Source organism: Macrobrachium nipponense, chromosome 22 (assembly GCF_015104395.2).
Source record: "Macrobrachium nipponense isolate FS-2020 chromosome 22, ASM1510439v2, whole genome shotgun sequence".
Lineage (NCBI taxonomy): Eukaryota > Metazoa > Arthropoda > Malacostraca > Decapoda > Palaemonidae > Macrobrachium > Macrobrachium nipponense.
In genome coordinates, this window is record NC_087213.1 from 44,425,605 (window position 1) to 44,447,755 (window position 22,151).

Here is a 22,151-nt window from a genome sequence, read left to right on the forward strand (position 1 = left end):
GGGAAAGCAAAAGGCTTTTAAATGCTCGTATGGTTTCGAGTCTCTTTGAATTGGCATAGAGTTTTTGAGTTAACAAGAATTTAATTCTGGTAGAGAGTTTTTAAGTAATGACAGGCATTTATAAACTAAAATGAAGTACTAAGTACATGAAAAACAAATGGCACTACGTCCGAGTGTATATTCTGTTATTATATGATCAAAGATTGATAAATCTACGTAACATATCATCTGAACTATTAAATTAAATTCTGCCAGATAGATAACGTTTACAATGGAATATCCATTTTCCTAAACTTTCTAAAGTCTGGTTACAGACTACCAAATCTAAGTGGGGCTACTCAGCTGTCTACTTAGCGCTCCATATATTTGTAAATTAAAAGCACATTTTTTCCCTTTTGGAAATTTTTGTAGCAAGTGTTTCAAAGTGGCACAGATTCTGCAAAAGATCTTTTTTCTTCACGAGGAACTCTTCATGGAACGCCTATTTATTTCAAAGTGGTTAAACATGTGTCTGCTCTACGTCTTCGTGTTGAAGCCATTAGGCTACTAGTCACTTCCTTTCATGCTGACTCATTTCCAACCTGGCGAAAGAAAGGAATTCTTCATTAGCTTAGCATTCTCATTATCTGAACATTTTACAATACTTAACAGACCCTTAACTATTTTTTTAATACCAAACCCCGCAAAGGTTAATCATAATAGTCTACAAGATTTGATGTAGCACACAGTATATAACTAAACAGAGAAAATCTTGCAGATGACATCTTATCAAATCAAATGTTACTACAGAGCTTTGTTTATATATAAAGGTACCACAGTAACATTTCTGTATATGTTAAAGTTCTTGAATACATCCTTCATTATACTTACTAACTAATATTGTGTCCTCTGGACTAAAATGTTCAGCATTGTATCATTGACCAATCTAGGCTAGGTTAATCCACTTGACTTGCTCTAACAATACATTGACTTTTCTGTCCTGAGTAATCCACTTATTAACAGAGTAATAAAGTGATCAGGCTTTCTTACATTAATTAATCAACCGGTTTATCCATCATAATTGATTAACCCGTCCAAACGTAATCCAAGAACCAATTTTGACAAACTGAACGACATGCGATTCCTTATTTAATTAAACCAACTATTTTATCGTAAGGTTAATAATACGCTGTCTATGTTATGAAAAGTATTTTACAGAGAGGGAATCATCCCTGTGGAAGGCTGTACATAAAAGAAAAAGTATAACCAATACTGCCTAAATCATCGAATAATCTCATTAATTCTGATATATTTACAACATGTTCTAAGCAAAACCCAAAAATTCCTTTTGACCAAAGGATACGAAAAATCATGTGTTTATTGCAAAAATTAAAGAATTTTTTTTAAAAACTGGCATGCAGCTTTGATCCTTCAAGTAAATGGAGCTTGTATACTTTAAGCCCTGTCAAAAAAATAAAAATGCCATTAAAATTTAACCTTAAAATTTTATCCTTAGAGAAGCGTCAGGTGAAGATAAATATGATATTGATACAATAAAGTTTTATACATACTTACCTGGCAGATATATACTTAGCTATAGACTCCGTCGTCCCCGACAGAAATTCGAATTTCGCGGCACACGCTACAGGTAGGTCAGGTGATCTACCGCCACTGCTGCTGGGTGGCAGAACTAGGAACCATCCCATTTTCTAAAACAGATTTGCTCTTCCACCTGTCTCCTGAGGGGAGCTGGGTGGGCCATTTATAGTATATATTCTGCCAGGTAAGTATGTATAAAACTTTATTGTATCATGGCAACAATCATTTTTTCATACATTCAACTTCCCTGGCAGATATATACTTAGCTGATTGGCACCTTTGGCGGAGGGTAAGAGACAGCTAATTACTGGAATAGACAGGGAAACAACATACGTTGTAGGTAACAAAAATTATAAGAAACCATTGGTTCCTACCTGTGTCGGCGAAAGACTTCATGGCTACTGCCTAGGAGCTTACATCGCCTCAAGAGCCTCAGCGAGGTAGTGACCTCATGCTAAGAATTCTGATGGTCTGTCGATGGGGTCTTATCCACTTACTCGACAGAACCAAAGGATCTTTGTCAATGGGGTCCTATCCACTTACATGACAAAACACCTTGCCATATGGCATCATTAAGGAGCATAACACCGATCCCGATCACTGATCCTAATACCGGGGTTAGTACTACGATTGAAAGGAGTTATCCCCCCAACATCCTTTCAAACGACCATAAAAAACTCAAAACCAAACAATCTTTTAGTTAAAAACATTATTATTTAAGGATCAGTACCAGCTCCCTGTCCCAGCACAGTATCCGCTGATACATAAGGTCCAAGAGAAAACACTTTTCATAAGTCACTCTGACGTCCTTTTAAGTAATGGGAGGCAAATACCGAGTTGCATCTCCAATATGTTGCTGCTAATATGTCTTTCATTGACATATTTCTATTAAAGGCTAGGGAAGTTGCAATTGCACGGACTTCGTGTGCTCTAACCCTAAGCAGCTTAAATGTTTTCCTCTTGGCATTTCATGTGAGCCTCGTTATTCACATTTCTTACGAAGAATGCTAATGCGTTCTTCGACATTTGCCTCTTCGGTTCCTTATCGCGCACCATAGGCTCTGATTACAACCTTGAAGTTGACTCTTTTCTCTTTCAGATAAAACTTCAGTGCTCTGACCGGACAGAGAGACCGTTCTGTTTCTCTACCCACAAGGGGAGAGAGGCCCTTGATTTCAAAACTTCTGGGCCAAGGCTTAGAAGGATTCTCATTCTTGGCCAAAAAACCAAAAACAAAGGTTGGAAAGAGACAACAGCAGAATCTCCTCTAAAACTACCCGAGAGTCTAATGCATGTATCTCACTGACCCTCTGGCCGTCGCGAGGGTCAAGAGAAAAATGCACTTCCTCGAGAGGTCCCTAAAGGATGCCTTATCAGGTGGTTCGAAAGTATTCGAAGAGAGAAACTGGAAGACCACATCTAGGTTCCAACTTGAGTGATAAAGGATTTAGACTTTGTAGTACCAAAGGATCTTATCAATCATGGAGATCCTTATTGTCTTCTATGTTAAGGCCCCCTGTTTCTAAATACAGCCGAGAGCATACTTCTATAACCTTTTATGGTAGAAACAGCTAAACGTGATTCCTCTCTAAGGAAGATAAGGAAATCAGCAATTTCGGTCACAGAGGTATCGGAAGAGGACAGCTTCTTCGACCTACACCATCTACGGAAGACTTCCCACTTCGATTGATAGACCCGCAGAGTAGAGGACCTGCGGGCTCTGGCAATTGCGCTTGCAGCTTTTCGCGAAAAGCCTCTCGCTCATGACAAGTCTTTCGATAGTCGAAAGGCAGTCAGGGAGAGAGCGTGGATGTTTCCGTGATATCTCTCGAAGTGGGTTGTTTTGAGCAGATCTGTCCTCATGGGAAGAGATCTGGGGGAAGTCCACCGTCCATTCCAGTACCTCTGTGAACCAATTTCGAGCAACGGGCCATGGGGCGATTAGAGTCAGTTTCGTCGCCTCGAGGAACGGAACTTTCTTAAACACTTCCCCCAGAATCTTGAACGGGGGAAAAGCGTAGGCATCTATGCCCGACCAGTCCATGAGAAAAGCATCTATCGCTATTGCTCTTGGATCTTCTACAATGGAGCAAAAGTTTTCTATCCTTCTGGAGAGAAACGTGGCGAACAGATCTATCTGAGGCTTCCCCCAGAGAGACCAGAGCTTTCGGCAGACTTCGGAGTGTAGGGTCCACTCTGTTGGAAGGACCATGGTTCTTCCTGCTGAGTCTGTGCTCTGACATTTTTTGTCCCTTTGACAAACCTCGTCAGCAATACAGTGCCTCGTTTCCTCAAAATGCCCATATCAAGAGGTCTCTCGCTATCTTGTATAGTGTAAGCGAGTGAGTCCCCCCCTGTTTTCGGATGTAAGCCAGAGCCGTGGTATTGTCCGAATTTACCTGGACTACCACGCCTCTGACCTCCGACTCGAAGTATTTCAAGGCTAGATGAACTGCCATAAGTTCTTTTACAATTTATATGCCAGGACACCTGTTCTCCTGTCCAGGTTCCTGACACTTCCTTCTTTCCTAGAGTTGCTCCCCATCCCGTTTCCGAGGGCGTCGGAAAACAACACTAGGAGAGGGTTCCGAATCGCAAGGGATATGCCTTCGTTCTTCTGAAGCGTTAACCACCACCTCAGGTCTAATTTTATTCTTTCTTGAAGAATGGGAAACTGATCCGAAAGATCCTCTTTCTTTCTGTCCCACATTCTTTGCAGGTAAAATTGCAGAGGTCTCAGATTGAGCCTCCCTAGGGAAACGAACTGCTCCAGCGACGAAATGGTGCCCAGAAGACTTAACCATTCCCTCGCTGAGCTTCGTTCTTTCCCTAAGAAGTTTGATATTTTCTCCAAGCCTCGAGCAATTCTGTCTTGCGATGGAAATGCTCGAAAACCCCGAGAATCCATCTGAATCCCCAGATAGACAATGTCTTGGCTGGGGACCATCTGAGACTTCTCGAGGTTCACGAGCAGTCCGAGTGAGCGAACGAGATTCAACGTCGTTTCTAAGTCCTCCAAACATTGTTGTTTTGACTTGGCCCTTATTAGCCAGTCGTCCAGATAGAGGGATATGTTCACCCCCTCCAGGATGAAGCCACCGTTGCTACGTTCCTCATAAGGTTTGGTGAACACAATTGAGGAGCCGTAGACAGGCCGAAGCACATGGCCCTCCCGAATTGAAAGACCCTTCCCTGCATCATGAATCGTAGATATTTCCTCGATGACGGATGAAGAGGGACGTGAAAATATGCGTCTTGTAGATCCAAGGAGGCCATCCAATCTCCTGGACGCAGAGCCGCTAGCACCGATTTGGATGTTTCCATAGAGAACTTCTGTTTCTCTACGAATCGGTTCAGTGCGCTCACATCCAGGACAGGTCTCCACCCTCCGAGGCTTTCGGAACTAGGAACAGTCGATTGTAAAAGCCCTGAGATGTGTGGATCCGGTACTAATTCTATGGCCTCCTTGTCCAACATTTGTTCTACTAATTGCAGAAGGATCTTCCTCTTGACAGGGTCCGCGTACTTCGCCGAGTTTCAGTTTTCTCGGAATAGACGTCAAGGGAGGTCTGTCCCTGAAGGGGATGAGATATCCTCTCCTCACAATTGAGAGGGACCAGTTGTCCGCCCCTCTCGACGTCCATTCTTCTGCAAAATTCAGTAGTCTGGCGCCTACTGGTGTTTGGAGGACTTGAGGTTCATTTGCTTTTCTTGGTAGGTCTAAAGGCAGAAGCCCTACCTCTTCTTTCTGCTCCTCTCTTCTTAAAGGAGGATCTCGAAGATGAACTCCCTCGAAAGGGCGGCTTCGGGACCCGCCCTGTCTACCCCTTCGTGGCAGGAACAGCTGTCTTCGGCCTTTTGGTTGATTGAACCAGAAGGTCCTGTGTCGCCTTCTCGGTAAGTGAGTGAGAAATATCTTTCACTAACTGAGAATGGAAAAGCTGGTTAGACAGAGGAGCGTACAGAAGGGACGACCTCTGTGCCGGGGAGACAGCTTTCGTAAGAAAAGAACTGAATACAGTTCTCTTCTTAAGTATTCCCGCCCCGAAAAGGGAGGCCACTTCTCCCGATCCGTCTTGCACTGCTTTATCCATACAAGTCAAAATACTATTAGGTGGATATCGGGGCTCAGTTGTTCATTGTCTTGTGTCCTCTTGTAACCATCACCCAAGGGACCAGTCCAGAAAGTTGAAAACTTCCAAGACATGGAACAATCCCTTGAGGAGATGGTCCATTTCAGACATTCCCCAAGTTGTCTTGGCTGAAGAAAGAGAGCGTCTCCTGACGCCGTCCACCAGCGTGAGAAATCTGCCTCTGCAGTCGCTGGGAGGGCGAGTCCCATTGCTTCGCCTGTCTCATACCAGATACCCCTCCTCCCAGAAAGTCCGGAGGGAGGGCAGGTAAAGACAGTCTTTCCCGCCTCCTTCTTGGAGTTAAGCCAATTTCCAAAAGACTGCAAAGCCTTCTTTCATGGAAATTGTCGGCCGCATCTTCAGAAGGAGGACGACTTTGTTTGCGGTTTTCGCGCTCGTGAACAGCGACCGTGGAGAAGGAGCGGCAGGACTCAATGAATCTCCAAATTCTTGGAGTAAAAGCGCAGCCAACGCTTTGTAGTCTGATAGTCCCGCCGCTTTTTGATCTTCGGTGTCAGAGACATCTTCTAATGCAAGTTCCACCGGAGAATCATTATTAGCCGAGGGAGAACGTCTCTTCTCGCAAGGTGAAGGACTCTTCGCAGGATCAAACTGCTTCCCGACAAGGTCGACGGCCGCCTGTGCGACATCTTGTGTCCCTGTCGGGAGAATGCCGATCCTGAGAAAAAACCCCGATAATCATCTAAGCCCTCCTGACAAGAATGACGTCCGCTGTGCGACATTTTGCATTCTTCTCAGGAGACAGCTGTGCTTGCGGCAGATTTCACCAGAAACGGACATATCGTGAACAGGACGACGGCCGCCTGTGCGACGTCTTTCGTCTCTGTCCAGAGAAATCCGTTCCTGGTCCAAATCATAAAGAGACGCTTCCTGATTGATTTCTCCGTATTGTTCTTTTGAAGAAAATCTTTTTCAATGCGCTTGGACGTATCTGTCCGTCTCGGACTGTGTCGTCTGTCCGAGGCTGTCCACATATGGAACTTGGCGCTTGGCTGGTGTCATTCAGTACGACACTTCTGCTGTCCCGTCTTGTCCGCTTCTGGCTCCTGGCGCCCGGACGGAGTTGCCTGCGCACGACGTTTTTTCCTATCCAGGCTGTCCGCCTTGCCACGGCTGTCCGCGGTAGGCAGGCATCGCTTGAACATTGTTGTCCGCATAGGACATATCTGCCTGTCCGGGCTGTCCGCTTCTGGCGAATGGTGTCTGGTTAGCGCCGTCCGTGTAGGACACTTTTTCCCGTCCGAGTAGTCCAATTCTGGCGCCGAGCGCCTGGGTGGTTCTGTCCGACTCGGACACTCTTCGTCATTGTCCGTATGTTGCGTCTCAATTCTATGAGTTTTCATCCTTCTTTCTTTATTCCTCTCTGTACTCGTACGAGGAGTAGAGGAGATAAGTCTGGAGTCCGGAACGCCTTCGGACGAGATCTCTTAACCGGAAGAAAAATAGTCCTTTTTCCTCGGAGGTCTCTTTTCTCATACTCCTACTAAAGAGGAAATCTGCTCCTGCATTTTACGTAGGATGTCCGTCGCTGTTTCTTCCTTCTCTTTATCATGAATAGGAGAATGCGCTCTGGAAGGTGTAGGAGATCGAGAAATTGTCCTTTTGGCTCTTTTCCTCTCGTAGGGAGAATCGTCCGGAAAACGTTCCGGGCTCGAGTCCAACGCCGGAGCTTTCCAACTCCTCTTGATCGGACGCGACAATTCGTCGGAAGTCCATCCACTTCTTCGAGGAGACGAATCGGATGACGAAAAGCACTCTTTCAGGATGCCTTTCCAATGGCGATCCTTGGCAGTCTGGGACGCTACAGATTCTGCCGAGGGGACGCCTGACCGGTGGGGATTCTCCGTAACCTCCGTACGACTGTCGACATTCCTTCTCCTCTGGGCCTGGGAGCTTGGAAGAGGTCTAGGTCTGGGAGCGAGACAGAGCCGATCAGACGCACCCTCCACTACACTGGGGACACTTATGTCACTTTCCACATTCTTACCTTTTTAGAGCTTGCATTTCAAGCTCCATCCTTCTTAATGCGGTCTTCAGATTTGCAATCTCCGTAGCAGAACTTGCAACATCTGCTACGGGAGAGGTTGATACTGCATGTGAGGAAGCAATTACTTGGGGGTTAGTCATACTAACTGGCTCGTTAGAGCGTGATCTACTCATACTTCTAGAGACAGCCTTTCTAACCCTATCTCTCTCTAGTTTCCTTAAGAAGGAATCTAGTTTCTTCCATGTTATTTCTCGTGCATTCATATCCCCTACACTTCTTGCATACCTTGTGAGGATCTAACGACACTTTTGGTAGCCTCACCAAACAACCCTCATTCATACATCTTCTAACTTCGCAGCTAGATTCAGACATTTTTGAGCAAAATCCAAAGCCAAAATCCAAAAAACGTTCCACAAAAGCGTATGCCAAACCACAGATCCAAATACGTCACCAAAAAGACAGTCCAGAAGATCAACGGCGATGAAAAACGAAATCCAAGTCAGGAGGTAACAACAACGATGTTATGGCTACCCTCGACAGAGCAAATCTGTTTTAGAAAAATGGGATGGTTCCTATTCTGCCCACCCAGCAGCAGTGGCGGTAGATCACCTGACCTACCTGTAGCGCGTGTGCTGCGAAATTCGAATTTCTGTCGGGGACGACGGAGTCTATAGCTAAGTATATATCTGCCAGGGAAGTTGAATGTATAAAAACCAAATTTCCAGAGCATTTGAGCATCAGTTCCATTTAGATTACAGTTTTTATAAGTTTAGTCAATATAAAAAAAACTATACAATAATGTCTGAAGATACCAATGTCCGAAAATTTCTTATAATTAACTATTCACTATCACCCCCTCAACCATTCACTGACCAGATCCTACATTTACAACTTGATCCACTCAACTGAAACTAAATCCTACCTTCACATCTTGATCCACTGAAACTAAATTCTACCTTCACATCTTGATCCACTGAAACCAGATACTACTTTCACATCTTGATCAGAAACTAAATCTTCCCTCACATATTGATTCACTGGAAAATAAATCCTAAATTCAAATATTGATTCACCGAAAATAAATCCTTACCTTTCATATCTTCATCCACAAAACTAAATCCTACCTTCACATCTTGATCCATTGCAACCAGATCCTTCCTTCACATCTTCATCCACTAAAACTAAATCCTATCTACAAATTTTGATCTACTGAAACCAAATCCTACCATTACATCTTTAACCACTGAAACCAATCTACCATCACATCAATCACTCCCGAAACCAAATTCCTACCTTCCCCCCCCCCCCCCCCCCCCATCTTGATTTACTGAACCCAAATCCCACCTTCGTATCTGATCCACTGATACCAAATACTTGCTTCCAACATCTTGATCCATTGGCCAACCCAAATCCTACCTTCACAATTTGATCCATTGAAATCAAATACCTACTTCACGTCTCGGTCCACTGAAATCAAATCTCTACCTTCACATCTTGATCCACTGAAACCAAATCCTATCTTCATATCTTGATCCACTGAAACCAAATCCTATCTTCATATCTTGATCCACTGAAACCAAATCCTACCTTCACACCTCGATTTACTGAAACCAAATCCTACCTTCACATCTTGATTAACTGAAACCAAATCCTTTCTTCATATCTTGATCTACTGAAACCAAATCCCTACCTTCACATCTTGATCCACTGAAACCAAATCCCTACCTTCACATCTTGATCCACTGAAGCCAAATCCTACCTTCACCTCTTGATCCACTGAAACTAAATCCAACCTTGACATCTTGATCCACTGAAACCAAATCCCTACCTTCACATCTTAATTTACTGAAACCAAATCCTACCTTCACATCTTGATCCACTGAAACCTAATCCTACCTTCACATCTAGATCCACTGAAACCAAATCCCTACCTTCACATCTTGATTTACTGAAACCAAATCCTACCTTCACATCTTGAACCACTGAAACCAAATCCTACTTTCACATCTTGATCCACTGAAACCAAGGTCTACCTTCACATCTTGATCCACTGAAACCAAATCCCTACCTTCACATCTTGATTTACTGAAACCAAATCCGTAACTTCACATATTGATCCACTGAAACCAAATCCCACTTTCACATCTTGATCCACTGAAACCAAATCCCTACCTTCACATCTTCATCCACTGAGACCAAATCCCTAACTTCACATATTGATCCACTGAAACTAAATCCCACTTTCACATCTTGATCCACTGAAACCAAATCCCTACCTTCTCATCTTGATCCCACTGAAACTAAATCCTACCTTAATCCACTTTAGTGCCTTAATGTATTACAAATCAAATATCAATTTACTAATGGATATCATACTACCTTAAACTTTTAACACTGGAATAACTGACAAAACCATTTTACTCAACAGGCAACTTATGTTACTGTGCTCAGTTAGTTAAGCAGTTTTAATAATCAGCTGTATCCAGTAGATTTAAGTTGACACTGACTGCTAGCAATTAGTAATTTTAGTTTCATCAATTGACCAACCAAGTTTTAGAGAACTATAACCTACTCAGCCTTAATGTTTTTTACCTTCCCTGCTTAACTCTCTAATGCATTTGAGGTACACAGTCTGCTAAGGGATTCAGAACCGATGGAACACGGTATTTCGGCAACATCTTTCTATCAAAACATCTGGTATTATATTTTATAACCCTACCTAATTTCTGCAAGTATTATTTAGTTCCCAAGTTCAATAGTTCTAGTACTTATAAGGGTAGAAGTATAGTTTCCTATGACAAAGCCATCAAAATCGCAGGTAAGATTTTGGATCAATATTGCCGTTAATCTACGATGTTATGAGGCTTCACCCACAGCGAAGAGAAGTTTACATATGGAGAAAAATTCTCTTCACTGTGGCTCAGCCCACTTGCCGTTGACATTCACTGATCGATACCTGTCCTAGCTCTCAGCGATATCAATGATGGGGAGCAGGATTTGTCATTGTTCCCTTTGCAAAAATTAGGTAGGGTTATAAAATATACACATGCCAACTTTCACCTTTTTCCGATGCTTTGAAAAAAAAGGTGTTGCAGAAAAACCGTGTTTCATCGGCTCTGAATCCATTAGTATCTCTTTAAAGGCATTTCAGTACAAAGACCTTTTGTCAGAATCCTTAATAAGAATCCATAAAAGGATTGTCACAGTTCAAAGATCCCCAGGTATAGATTGCATTTATGTTAATCTAACAGAAAATTTGCTGTATAACGGTACAGTTCAGCCACTGTCAACGTCTAGTGCTTGGGACTTAAGAGATTAATTGACGATGACATTTCATGAACTTGTCAATAGTCTGGGAAGGGAAACTCTAACCATCGGTTATTAAAGTGAATCAATGTAGTCATTACCAAGCAAATGTGTAAATCAAGCTATTCGTTCATTGATGCACAGGAGTAGAATAGAGATAAAGTTTTTAACAGGTAATTCAATTAAGATTCTAATCTACTCAGTTATCAGGGAAGCCAGTGCAGCTGCATTCTCATGTAAAGGTTGAGATGCAGAATATACTGTCAAAAGATTTTGATGGGGTAAAATAGATGCCTTGCCACCTTTAGATTATTTTACGAATAAGAATTATGCACATTACAAATACTGGCCGAGTCTACAATAATCCATGTCCTACTAAATTTAAAGATTTAATACAAAACAGAATCCAACCTTGACCCACCGTCTAAGCAATCTCCTAGTCATCAACCAACCCGGCAATCTCATTATCCACTGACCAAGGCAATATTATTCACAGACCACAGAAAACATTCCCTCTCAAATCCACAAGTAACCTTAACCACATAATTCACTGAATAAATACACTAAAATTTTGTTACACTCCATTGTTTTCTGTGCCTATGATTTTCTTAGGTGCTTTAAGGCTCTTGTACAGCTCGCAAACTACTAGGATTTAAGCCTCCCTGGCCCTACATAGAATGAAAAGATCTGCTTTGCATTTCGGCGAGGACTGTTTGAAGAATGCTATGCACTGAATTGTGAACACCTCCAAAAGTAATAAAAGCACTAGAGTATGACTGTAGTTTAAAGTCCAGATTTTTTTTTTTTTTTTTTTTTTTGAGATGCCTATTTTAGTTTAAAAGTCTGAACTACATTTGAAGATGTTTGTAACGTAGGGGTAGTTCTTCCTCCTTTGGAATTATTTCCAACAATAAACAAACAAAATGCACCTAAACACTGAGGAAATACTACACGAAATCTTGTCTGCTCAACAGCAGTTTGTTTCCAGATCTTAAAAGAGATCCACGCAGAGTGCACTAAGTGGCCTGAGGATGGAGTACAAGTGCTGTTCCCATTCAAAATTAATATTCTTATTTTCTCATTAAGTTACAAATTTTACACATCTTCACACTGAGACTTAATGCAACCTGCATTACTGAAACCCATTCTTAAATAAAAAAAAACCGTATAAACAATTGCAAACCCATCTAATGACAGTTATAGTTAATTTTTTACTCTTACCTCTAACTCGTTTCAGTCACTTCGCGTCTAGCAAGTTGGAGATGATATTCAAACGACAGCAGAGTAGCAAATTCGTTCTCAATCTCCTTAAGTTGCAACTTCAAGTCCCTCCTGCAAAGAAAATAAAAAAAAAATTATTAACCCAAATATTCTAACAATAATTGTTAGAATATTGAAAGCCAGCAGTATTCACAAATTCAGCAAGAAAATCTGGATTTAATATCCAAGATTAAAAAAAAAGACAAAAAAAAGATTACGCCCTACCTTAATATCAATAGACCTACCGTATATCAGTCCACTGGCTTTCTTATCATCCCTTATTTCATCATCTTGTTCTGCACACATACTGTGCTCTCCCTCTCTCTAGATACTTAAAGAGACAGAACAGAATTTACTTGGAATACTAGCAACTTAGGCTTAATGCACCCTAGATAATACATTCATCTAATGCCATTTTTGGTTTCATGTTTCTTGTTTTAGATTGCAACGGCTGCTCTCTAAGGACAGCGAAATCTAAAACAACATTCATGTTTTTGGCACGATTACCTGTCACCAGCTAAAAGAACGCTTAGTAACTCCACCAATCGGGTGCGAAAGTATGAGTCCAGAGGAGCAAGGCAAAGTAGTGTGGTTAATTGTAATGTTTTGTTTTCATCAGCCAATTATTCGGCCGTAACTGGTTATAAAGAGCACATACTAGTACTAATTCATGTACATACAATCCGTAATTAATTTTAGATTTTAGCTGAGCCTCCAAAAATAAAACTTGCGATGAACAAAACCACAAGACCTTCAATCGCGTTAAATAAGATTAGTGTTCTTAAAATCCTGTGAAAAATTAACTGCATCTTTTAGAAAGTGTGCTGATCAGTAATGCAAATACAGTTCCTTCAATAAATATATTTCCTTCAATAAATATATTTAACGTTTCTTTCAGTCGGAAGAACTTATCCAACACACACACACACACACACACACACACAGAGAGAGAGATTGTTTTTGATTAAGCTGACCTTGTCTCAGCACGAGCTCTTGCTCACCGAGCAGCCCATAGAGAGAGAGAGAGAGAGAGAGAGAGAGAGAGAGAGAGAGAGAGAGAGAGAGAGAGAGAGAGAGAGTCGTAGTTGGTGCCAGCACAGAGCCGTATCCTCCATGTGTGTTGTCTGCTTAGATTGTGAGGACAAGAGAGTAAGACAGGTAGCTGGGTACTCATAATTTATTACTTGTTGTTGCTTTTGATTAAGCTGACTTTGTGTCAGCACGGGCTCTTGCTCACAGAGCAGCCCGTAATAATTTATTACAGGCATAAACAACCTATAAAGGAGGCTGCGGACATATGTAGTATCCTACCTGAACAGAGAGAAACTGAGTCTGGGCCAGAAGGATGTGTGTTTTCTCGGAGACATACATTTAAAGATAATAAGATATACAAATAATGAAATTACATGGGTTAGACATCAGCGAAAGGCCACGCTCTATAGAATGGTTAAAGGAACAACGTGACTTGATGATTAGATACAATAAAATATAGGGAAAAGCATTGTCCTTACAAGTACTGTCCCCCACCCCCCACCCCCCAACACAATTATCATGGAATAATGCTTGGATGAAAAATATCTTGGAGGCAGGAGGCGACCCCGTGTCCTCATGACACTTGTGGGGCGTCATCGAGTGTCGAGTCCTTCAGCGTTGCTGTCTGACAGGATGCCTCCCCTGGCAGTTGCCTGGGGGGTTCTGCTGTCGACTGAGGGCGAGACGCGACCAAGACTGCCGAGGGAGCTGCATTGTGTGTGGTGGGACAGGCCGTGGTGACCTCCAGGTGCGGTGGTGGCGTAGGTCGGGTTAAAGAAGTCCCCAGCACGGCAGCGGCGTCCTGCGGGCAGAGCGGAAGCACAGGTGAGGCAGCAGTGTCAGCAGACAGAGGAGGCCAAAGGTGCGGCAGCGGTGTCAGTGGGCCGAGGAGGACTACAGGCAACAGCGTCGGGAGGGTTAGCAGGTCCACAGATGTGGCAGCGACATCGGGCAGGCGTAGCGAGCCCCAGGAGCAATGGCAGCGCCAGGGGCGTTGAGGAGGCCCACAGGCAGCAACGTTGGGGGAAGGAGCCGAGCAGGCCCACACGTGCGGCAGCAATGTCAAGTGGGTAAAGCAGGACCCTGAGTGCAACAGAAAATTTGGGATGTTGCCTGAGGACTCGCAGGGGCAGCAATGGCGCCAGGGGAAGAACCGAGGAGGCCTAAGGGTTCGGCGGGTCGAGAAGATGTCTGGCGTCCCCCGGTTGAGGCAAAGGAGGCCGCGACGTTGGATGGATGTTCTGGACCGCCGCCTGGTTTTGTGTTGGTGCTCAGCACCCAGACACCCGTCCTCAAAAAACGCCAAAACACGCTGTGAAGCTGTGCCGTGATGAGTCCGTAAATGGCGTTGGTGTCATCCTCGAAATGGAGTTTTCAGAGACCGTATTGAGTCCGTTAAAGGTTCTCTGAAGGTGATCAGCCGTAATTAGTCTGTTAAAGGCTGGGCCTGAACTGGTGTGTCACCGACTCTGGGAGGGTATAAAGGAGGCTGCGGACAGATATGTAGTTCAGTTGCTGCTCGGCCTCCGTAGCAGTAACATCTCTCCTGAGACCTTCTCTGGCGAACGTGAGCGACAGCGCCATCCCAGTCGACGATAGCGGCGAGATTTTCGGCGGAGCTTTCGGCGATTGACGACGACACCGAGAATTATATTTCTGAGAGAGCTCTCTCACATTTTATAAGGAAATTTCATATGACATCTTTCTCTCTCAAATAATTTTCCATTACTAACAGTCTCTCCTGCCTAAAATTCGGTAGCCATTGGGGTCTGAAAACTCCGATTGAAGCAGGGTCTAAGGGACAAAAACTTTCTACTCTCGCAATCCTTATTTGCAAGTAGCACAGGGACGATAGGCTGGTGTCTCTCATAAACCAGGTTTAGGCCCTTCAGGCAAAAGTAAAAAATATAACAACACACACATACACATACATTCTCTCTCTCTCTCTCTCTCTCTCTCTCTCTCCCTCTCTCTCTCTCTCCCCTCACAGATAGATGAAGACGAATGCAGCCATGGACCAAGTAACCCAGCCCACACCCACCACTGCAGAAGCACCTGAGAACCGGAAACGAACAAAGTTCTTCTTCTTATCTTTTTCAGATGCCCCTGAAGCAGTTAGACCTCGGCTAGACTCTCCACTACTCGAAGAAGAAACCACCACAGCCACTCAAGAGGACAAGGAAAACCCCCCTGCCATGGACACAGATGATGGATTCCAACTCGTCACCAGGAACAAACGCAAACAACAAGGACCACCAGCAGCACCTTCACCCTCACATGGAAAATACCTGATAACTCCTCCAACAGGAACCAGTGCCTATGAATTCGTTAAGGACCTTGAAAAGAAAGGTAAGGGGGTAAGTTGTTCAAGTAAGACCACTACCAGGGGAGAACTGTTCGCAATACCTTCAGACCTGAATACAAATGAATATATGAAAAACAATCCTGCAGCTTTAAATTCCTCAATCCTGACGACAAACCCTGCAGATTTATATTATACCATTCCCTCTGCTATTTGACACCAGGTCATTCTGGAAAATCCCAGAGTGGTCAAAGCAGAGAGATGCCACACAAAAGACCCAACCCCCAGCCAACCCGCAAAGTCCTAGTAGAATGGAAAGGAACTCAGCCTAAGTCACTGAACCTTGGCATGTGGGGCTCCTTCCCCACCATGGACTTCACACCAGAACCTCAGAGATGTTTAATTGTCAGAGGTACGGACACCATAGCAGTGCCTGCACCGCCAAAGCCATTTGTGGTGTATGTAGTGGAAGACATCCACAAAACTCTGCACGGACAAGTTTAAATTTAAAAATGGACAAGAAACGAATGCCAGATGCCCCGCATGCCAGGGAAACCACCATGCGTGGTAACAGAAAATGCCCGATAAGGCTACAGAAAATTGACAACTCTTAAAGGAATCACACCTCGAGCCTCCCTGGACACACACACACACACAGACCAGACCACAACACACAACAGCAGCTCCCACTACCCAGGCCAGGGGATCAAGGTCCGTTGCTGCTTACCCAGCAGGGATCAACCGTCCTTTGCTGCTGCAGTAGGGCCTTGGGGGTCAAGCAAACAAGCCCCAAAAACACACAGACACACCCACCAGCATAAGACACAGTCCTATGCTGCTGCAGCTGGAGGGCTAGACCAACAGAACTCAAAATCAGCCTCAACCTCCCCAAAAAAAAAGGAACACAAAAACACTCCCCAAACCACACCCAGACCAACACACGCCAACGAAACAAATAACAAACACTAGAAGAAAAATCAGTTTCTCAGAATCGGCCAAGCCGACTAACACATACATCCTAACCTCTCCTGTTCCCAAAACCCGACATCCTCCTCACTCCAAATCCTAAAAACTAGTTCCCACTGTTCCTGGCTCCCAAAGCCATATAAACCAGTCTCCCTCCTCCTCCTACCCACAAAGCAACAGGTTTGAAGTTCGCCCAGAACTAAAACAAGACAAATACATCGCACAGACTCAAGACCTCACAAATCTACTGTGCAAATGCTATTCAAGTTTGCAGAACTAACAGGAATCAAACTTCTCAGAGGAAATAGCTAAAGAAGTCGTGACAAGTGCATAAGAACGTCCAGAGGACTCTTTGCATCACCATACCTACACTAATAAACAACAACAGTGCAAATGGCACTACAAATACACCCGGTGTCAGATTCATCCCAAGTAATAGTACCAGGTACATCTCCAGTGCCAGGGCCAACCTCAGAGTTGGTAGTCAAGGCACATCAAGTGCAAATGACGAGTTAGGAAACAACAACAAACACAAATGACTGCAGAGACACAGACACTAAAAATCCTCCAGTGGAACATACTAAGTGCAAACAATAAATACGCATTCCTGCAAGCACACACACAAACAAATAACTATGACATCATAATGTTACAAGAAACACTTGTCAGGGAAAACGCCAAATTCTCATTTAAGGGTACGAAGTGTACAAAAACACCATACACAGATCACTAAAAAGAAGGTAGGACAACATCCCTTGCGGAGATGATGTAGAATCACGCAGCGTAAAACTCACACTTGCAAACACAACACTGACAGTACACAACATATACAGGGCTCGGGACAACACATTTGAAGGGGAAGCACTCTTCAGTGCAGCGACACAGGAAAACACACTAATTGGGGGAGACTTTCAACGCATATCACCCAAGCCTGAACTCTACACAAACAAACACACAACTGGGAGACATCTACACAGTTATCACGTGAATTCCCAGAGGTGTGCCTATTAAACAGTGAGGACCCAACTCACCTAAAAGGAGGAAGACTAGATCTTACCTTCACAAACTCTGCCGTAAAGGAGCAAGCAACATGGAAGTGCACGAGACCCTCACAAGTGACCACATAGCCATTGAACATTGGCCTACGGCTCAAAAACGCTGCCCCAATACCACCGCCACCAGAGAGATGAACCCCCAAGTTTGCAAACTGGGCTACATTCGAAGCCATAATGACGAGATGGGCGAGGACTACCTTGAAAACCCTGCAAACGACATAGAACTCTTCTATGAAGAGTTCATCAGTAAACTCAGAGAGGCAGCAAACATGTCCATGCCAAAGATCAACGATCCAAGATCGATCACAAAGATGCATGGTACTACTGTGAAAGGGTCAAAGAACTCAATGCCAGAGTCACAGAGTCAGGAAACTCTTCAGACGGGAACCATCTGAAGAGATGCACAGACTTCTCAGAGGAGGTAATAGCCCACGCAACTGAAGAGACAAAAGAAATCAAACAACAGGCATGTATGATTGGTTGGGTGCAAACATCAGCAGACAAACTCCAGTAACCCAGATCTGGAGATTCCTTGCAAAAATTGCAGGGAAAGGAAGAACAGCACAAAGCATCCATCCCAACCCACAAGAAGAAGCTGACAATATAGCAAGAAAACTTCGCAGAAAGGACAAAATCCCACACTACCTTCCCCCAAACAACACGGGAAAAAATAAATGAAATCTCCCGGCAATGGTGGAGGGAAATCAATACTGGCCTGCAACACACCTTGATGAACACAGACACACCCTTTCACTATGGAGAACTAAACAGTGCACTCAGCAAGGGGAAAAGAGGACACAGCCCCTGGAGCAGATGCAATTACTTACAGCATGTTGAGACACATGGGAGACCCTGCCAAACAGGTATATCTACTCCTGGTAAACAGGACATATGCAGAGCACACCAGGCCAAAGAAATGGCAACAGCAAGACACACAACCAATACCTAAGCCAAAAGAGGAAGGCGCATATAGGCCAATATCCCTCATTAGCTGCACTGAAAAGGTTGCAGGAAGAATGGTTCTAAACAGACTACTATGGAAAGCAGGGCCCCTACACCATAGGCTCTATGCCTATAGGGAAGGAGTAGGACCCATGAGTGCCTAACAGATGTGCTAAGTGCCATAAATGGCAGAAAATCCATAGTGGTCTTCTTAGATCTAGAAAAAGCATATGAATTGGCCAATGCAGCAACCATCCTCTCCTCCCTAGTCCGAAAGAGGATCAAAGGTAACCTGCTTACATGGACAAAAGGATACAGCAAGACAGAGAAGCAAGAGTAGTGTTCCAAGGCAGAATGTCAGAATACTACTCTCTTGAGAACGGCACTCCCACCACATGCATTCTAAGCCCCCCCCCCCCTTCTTATTCAATGTCCTTATGGAAAATGTAGCCTGTCTCGAGCTACCACAAGGAGTAGAAGTCTTCATATATGCTGACGATGCAAAGACAGCTCCAAAAGACTTCAGAAATAGGTCAGCTCCAAAATCAACAGAAATAAGACAAAAGCCATGGCAATAAAACATGATCAAAATCCACCCAACCTTCTACTGAAAGGAGATGTCATAGACTGGGTGGATAGCTACACATATCTGGGAGTCTGCATTGCAGATTCACTATCTCCTGAGAAGGAAATACAGCTCCTCCAAGCCAAAACAAAAATAGGGCTTAATGCCCTAAAGAAAATCACATCATTGCAAGAAGGTGCGACATACCATCTGCTCAGGAGGTTCTACATACAAACCATCAGAGCACAAGTAGAATACACAGCACCAGTCCTGACAAATCTCAGAAAGGATCAACAGCAGAGGCTAGAAGTCATCCAAAATAAAGCAATGAGACTTATACTTGGAGCCCCAATGTGGACAAGAATTTGTCTCTTGAGGGCAGAGACACAACTGCAGTCTCTCAAGCACAGGATAGGCCAAAGAAATATTGCCATTCTGTGCAAAACCATCAGAAACAACAGAAATGGACCACACAAAAACAAAATTCAAGCGTGTATAAACCTACACGAAGAACTAGACCCGCCCAAAACCTATGCGGGCAGTATACTCCAGACACTGAGAGAACCCTGGGTATGCAGGACACAGTGAAACACATAACAAAGGATGTCCCACCTGAGGGATACAAAAACCACCTCCCTGGGTCGAAGACCCAATCCGGTATAACTTCACAATACTACCCGGCAAACAAAGCACTGTGCACAGCAGCACAAATGAAAACTGCAGCAGAAGCAGCAATCGGGACACAGCAGCTGAAAACATATTACACTGATGGCTCAGTTGACCCAGAAGCTCCAGCAACTGCAGCAGCATGGCTGCCCAAGACTTCAAAGGAAGCTGGAGGCTATCCAACAATGCCTCCTACTACAAGCGGAACTAATGGCAATCTTAAAAGCCTTAGAAAATTCCAATTTAAAAGAAGGACACACAACAGTGCATATTGACTCCAAAGGAGCAATACTTGCTATCAAAGCGACAAATCCAAAAGAAAATGTGACACTGATACAGCCATAAAAATCATTGGCCAATTCACATCAAGCTGCTGGCAGGAGGAGTCACACTAAACTGGATACCCAGCCATGTGGGAATCCAGGGAAATGATGAAGCTGACATCCTTGCCCAAAAGTGCCCTCAGCTGCAGTACAGTAAGCATAAAGTGCAACCATACATAACACACCTAAAGGAAATGGCAAAAAGCTATGCCAAACTCCAAGAAGAGAGTGAAGACGACATCACTATCTACAGGAGTCAAGGACGTCCAAGTGGTAGGGTGGATGTCACAATCTAACGCTGCATGACATCACAAAACAAACCACTAGAAAACTCAGTCATCACACACAGATTAAGGCTAGGATACCTCTGCACCTGGCAAATGATAGGAAATGAGGGCAGTTATGTCAGTACTGTGACCGAGAGGCAATCCAGCCCCTCAAACACTACCTCCTAGACTGCCAGAGACAGCAGTCTTTCAGATCGAAACTAACTGAAATAGAGCTGACACCGGCACAGATCACCAGACACATCTTAAATAACATAGGGACACATGGAATCTCCTAATGTCTCACCCACCTCCCAGGTAAAAAGATGAATCACACGGCATTTCTCCATAGACACATGGGGAATCTCCTAGTGTTCTTTTAAACAAAAACCAATGAAAGCCACACAAAGCACAAACCCTCTACTTCACTGTTTGCAATGGAAGTCATAAACATCTTTGAGGACATATGTATAAGTGTGAGATGCATGGAACATGTATATATACTATAATACTTGCTTAATGTTGGTTTGATATATATTGCAATATTTTCAGATGTACACACATGTATATATATTGTGCCTAAAATGTTTATATGTAACGCCTTTCTTTCCCTCAAACTAAAACTCGCTTCCTTCTTCCTACTCAGCACTCTCCAGCTAGGCTGAGTCTCACTGCTATAAACTTTCTCTCCTACTGATGGGTACCGTAAGGTTCAAAGGGGTTGTTCAATCCTGCCTGTCACCCTATCTTTCTAAAACTAACCGAACCACCAAAGCACTGTTTTTTGTATCTTTACAGATATTCCAGTTACGGGCTGCTCTAGGAGCAAGAGCCCGTGCCAGCACAAGGCTGGCTTAATCTTCAACAACAACAACGATATGTAGTATTCTACCTGAACAGAGAGAAACAGTCTGGGCCAGAAGGATTTGTGTTTTCAGGGAGACATACATTTAAGATACTAAGATATACAAATAATGAAATTACATAGAGTTATACATCGGCAGAAAGGCCGCAGAATGCTCCTATAGAATGTTTAAAAGAACAATGCGACCTGATGACTAGGTACAATGAAAAATAGGGAAAAGCGTTGTCCTTACAAATTCTCACCAAGCCGTTGTGAAGACACATTTTCGTTCTATGGACTAATTACCTTCAATATTATACAAAACCCTCTCGAAGTTAAAAGCAACACCAATTTTGTGAATAATTACTCATAGGTATGATAATAGTCAGGAGGCTTTCGACAGACAAACTGTTTTGCATAACGTATATGAGACGGACTTGGAAATGTACAGCTCCAGCTTTGTGAATATTGTCACTAACACATTATAACCTCGTGAGAGGTCGTGATGCCTAAGTCTATATAACAATTTACTGCTACTTTGGCTTGTTATCTACGCATTACCCTCTTCAAGGTGCCAGTGCTACACCAGGTGTTGTCAATGAGGAGGCCTACTGTGGCGGATCACAAACTAAAAAAACAAAACTCTCAAAACACATTACTTACCACATACTTGCACACTCAGGGCAAGGAGCTGCACTGTCCGCTAGATACGGCTGTCGTAACACAATACGCAGACAACCAAACAAGGACAACAACCACGACATTTCAATAACTATACAACAAAAGACCACTACACAAACAATCACTAAAAAAAAAAAAAAGTCAATACACCACCTACATCATCAAGGAACAACAACACTCAACAATTCATCAACCACAACAACTCACGCACAACCACCTTCACG

General features: G+C 43.6%; 1 long non-coding RNA gene across 1 annotated transcript in view; it reads right to left on the reverse strand.

Moving 5' to 3' along the window:
* Positions 1-30: 30 nt before the first annotated feature.
* LOC135198387 (uncharacterized) overlaps positions 31-22,151 on the reverse strand; it is a 29,296-nt gene continuing 7,175 nt past the window's right edge. The window contains exons 2-3 of the long non-coding RNA XR_010310786.1: positions 12,247-12,357; positions 31-581 (exon numbers count right to left, since the gene is read on the reverse strand). This is a non-coding gene — a long non-coding RNA (uncharacterized LOC135198387). The remainder of the gene's footprint in view (positions 582-12,246; positions 12,358-22,151) is intronic.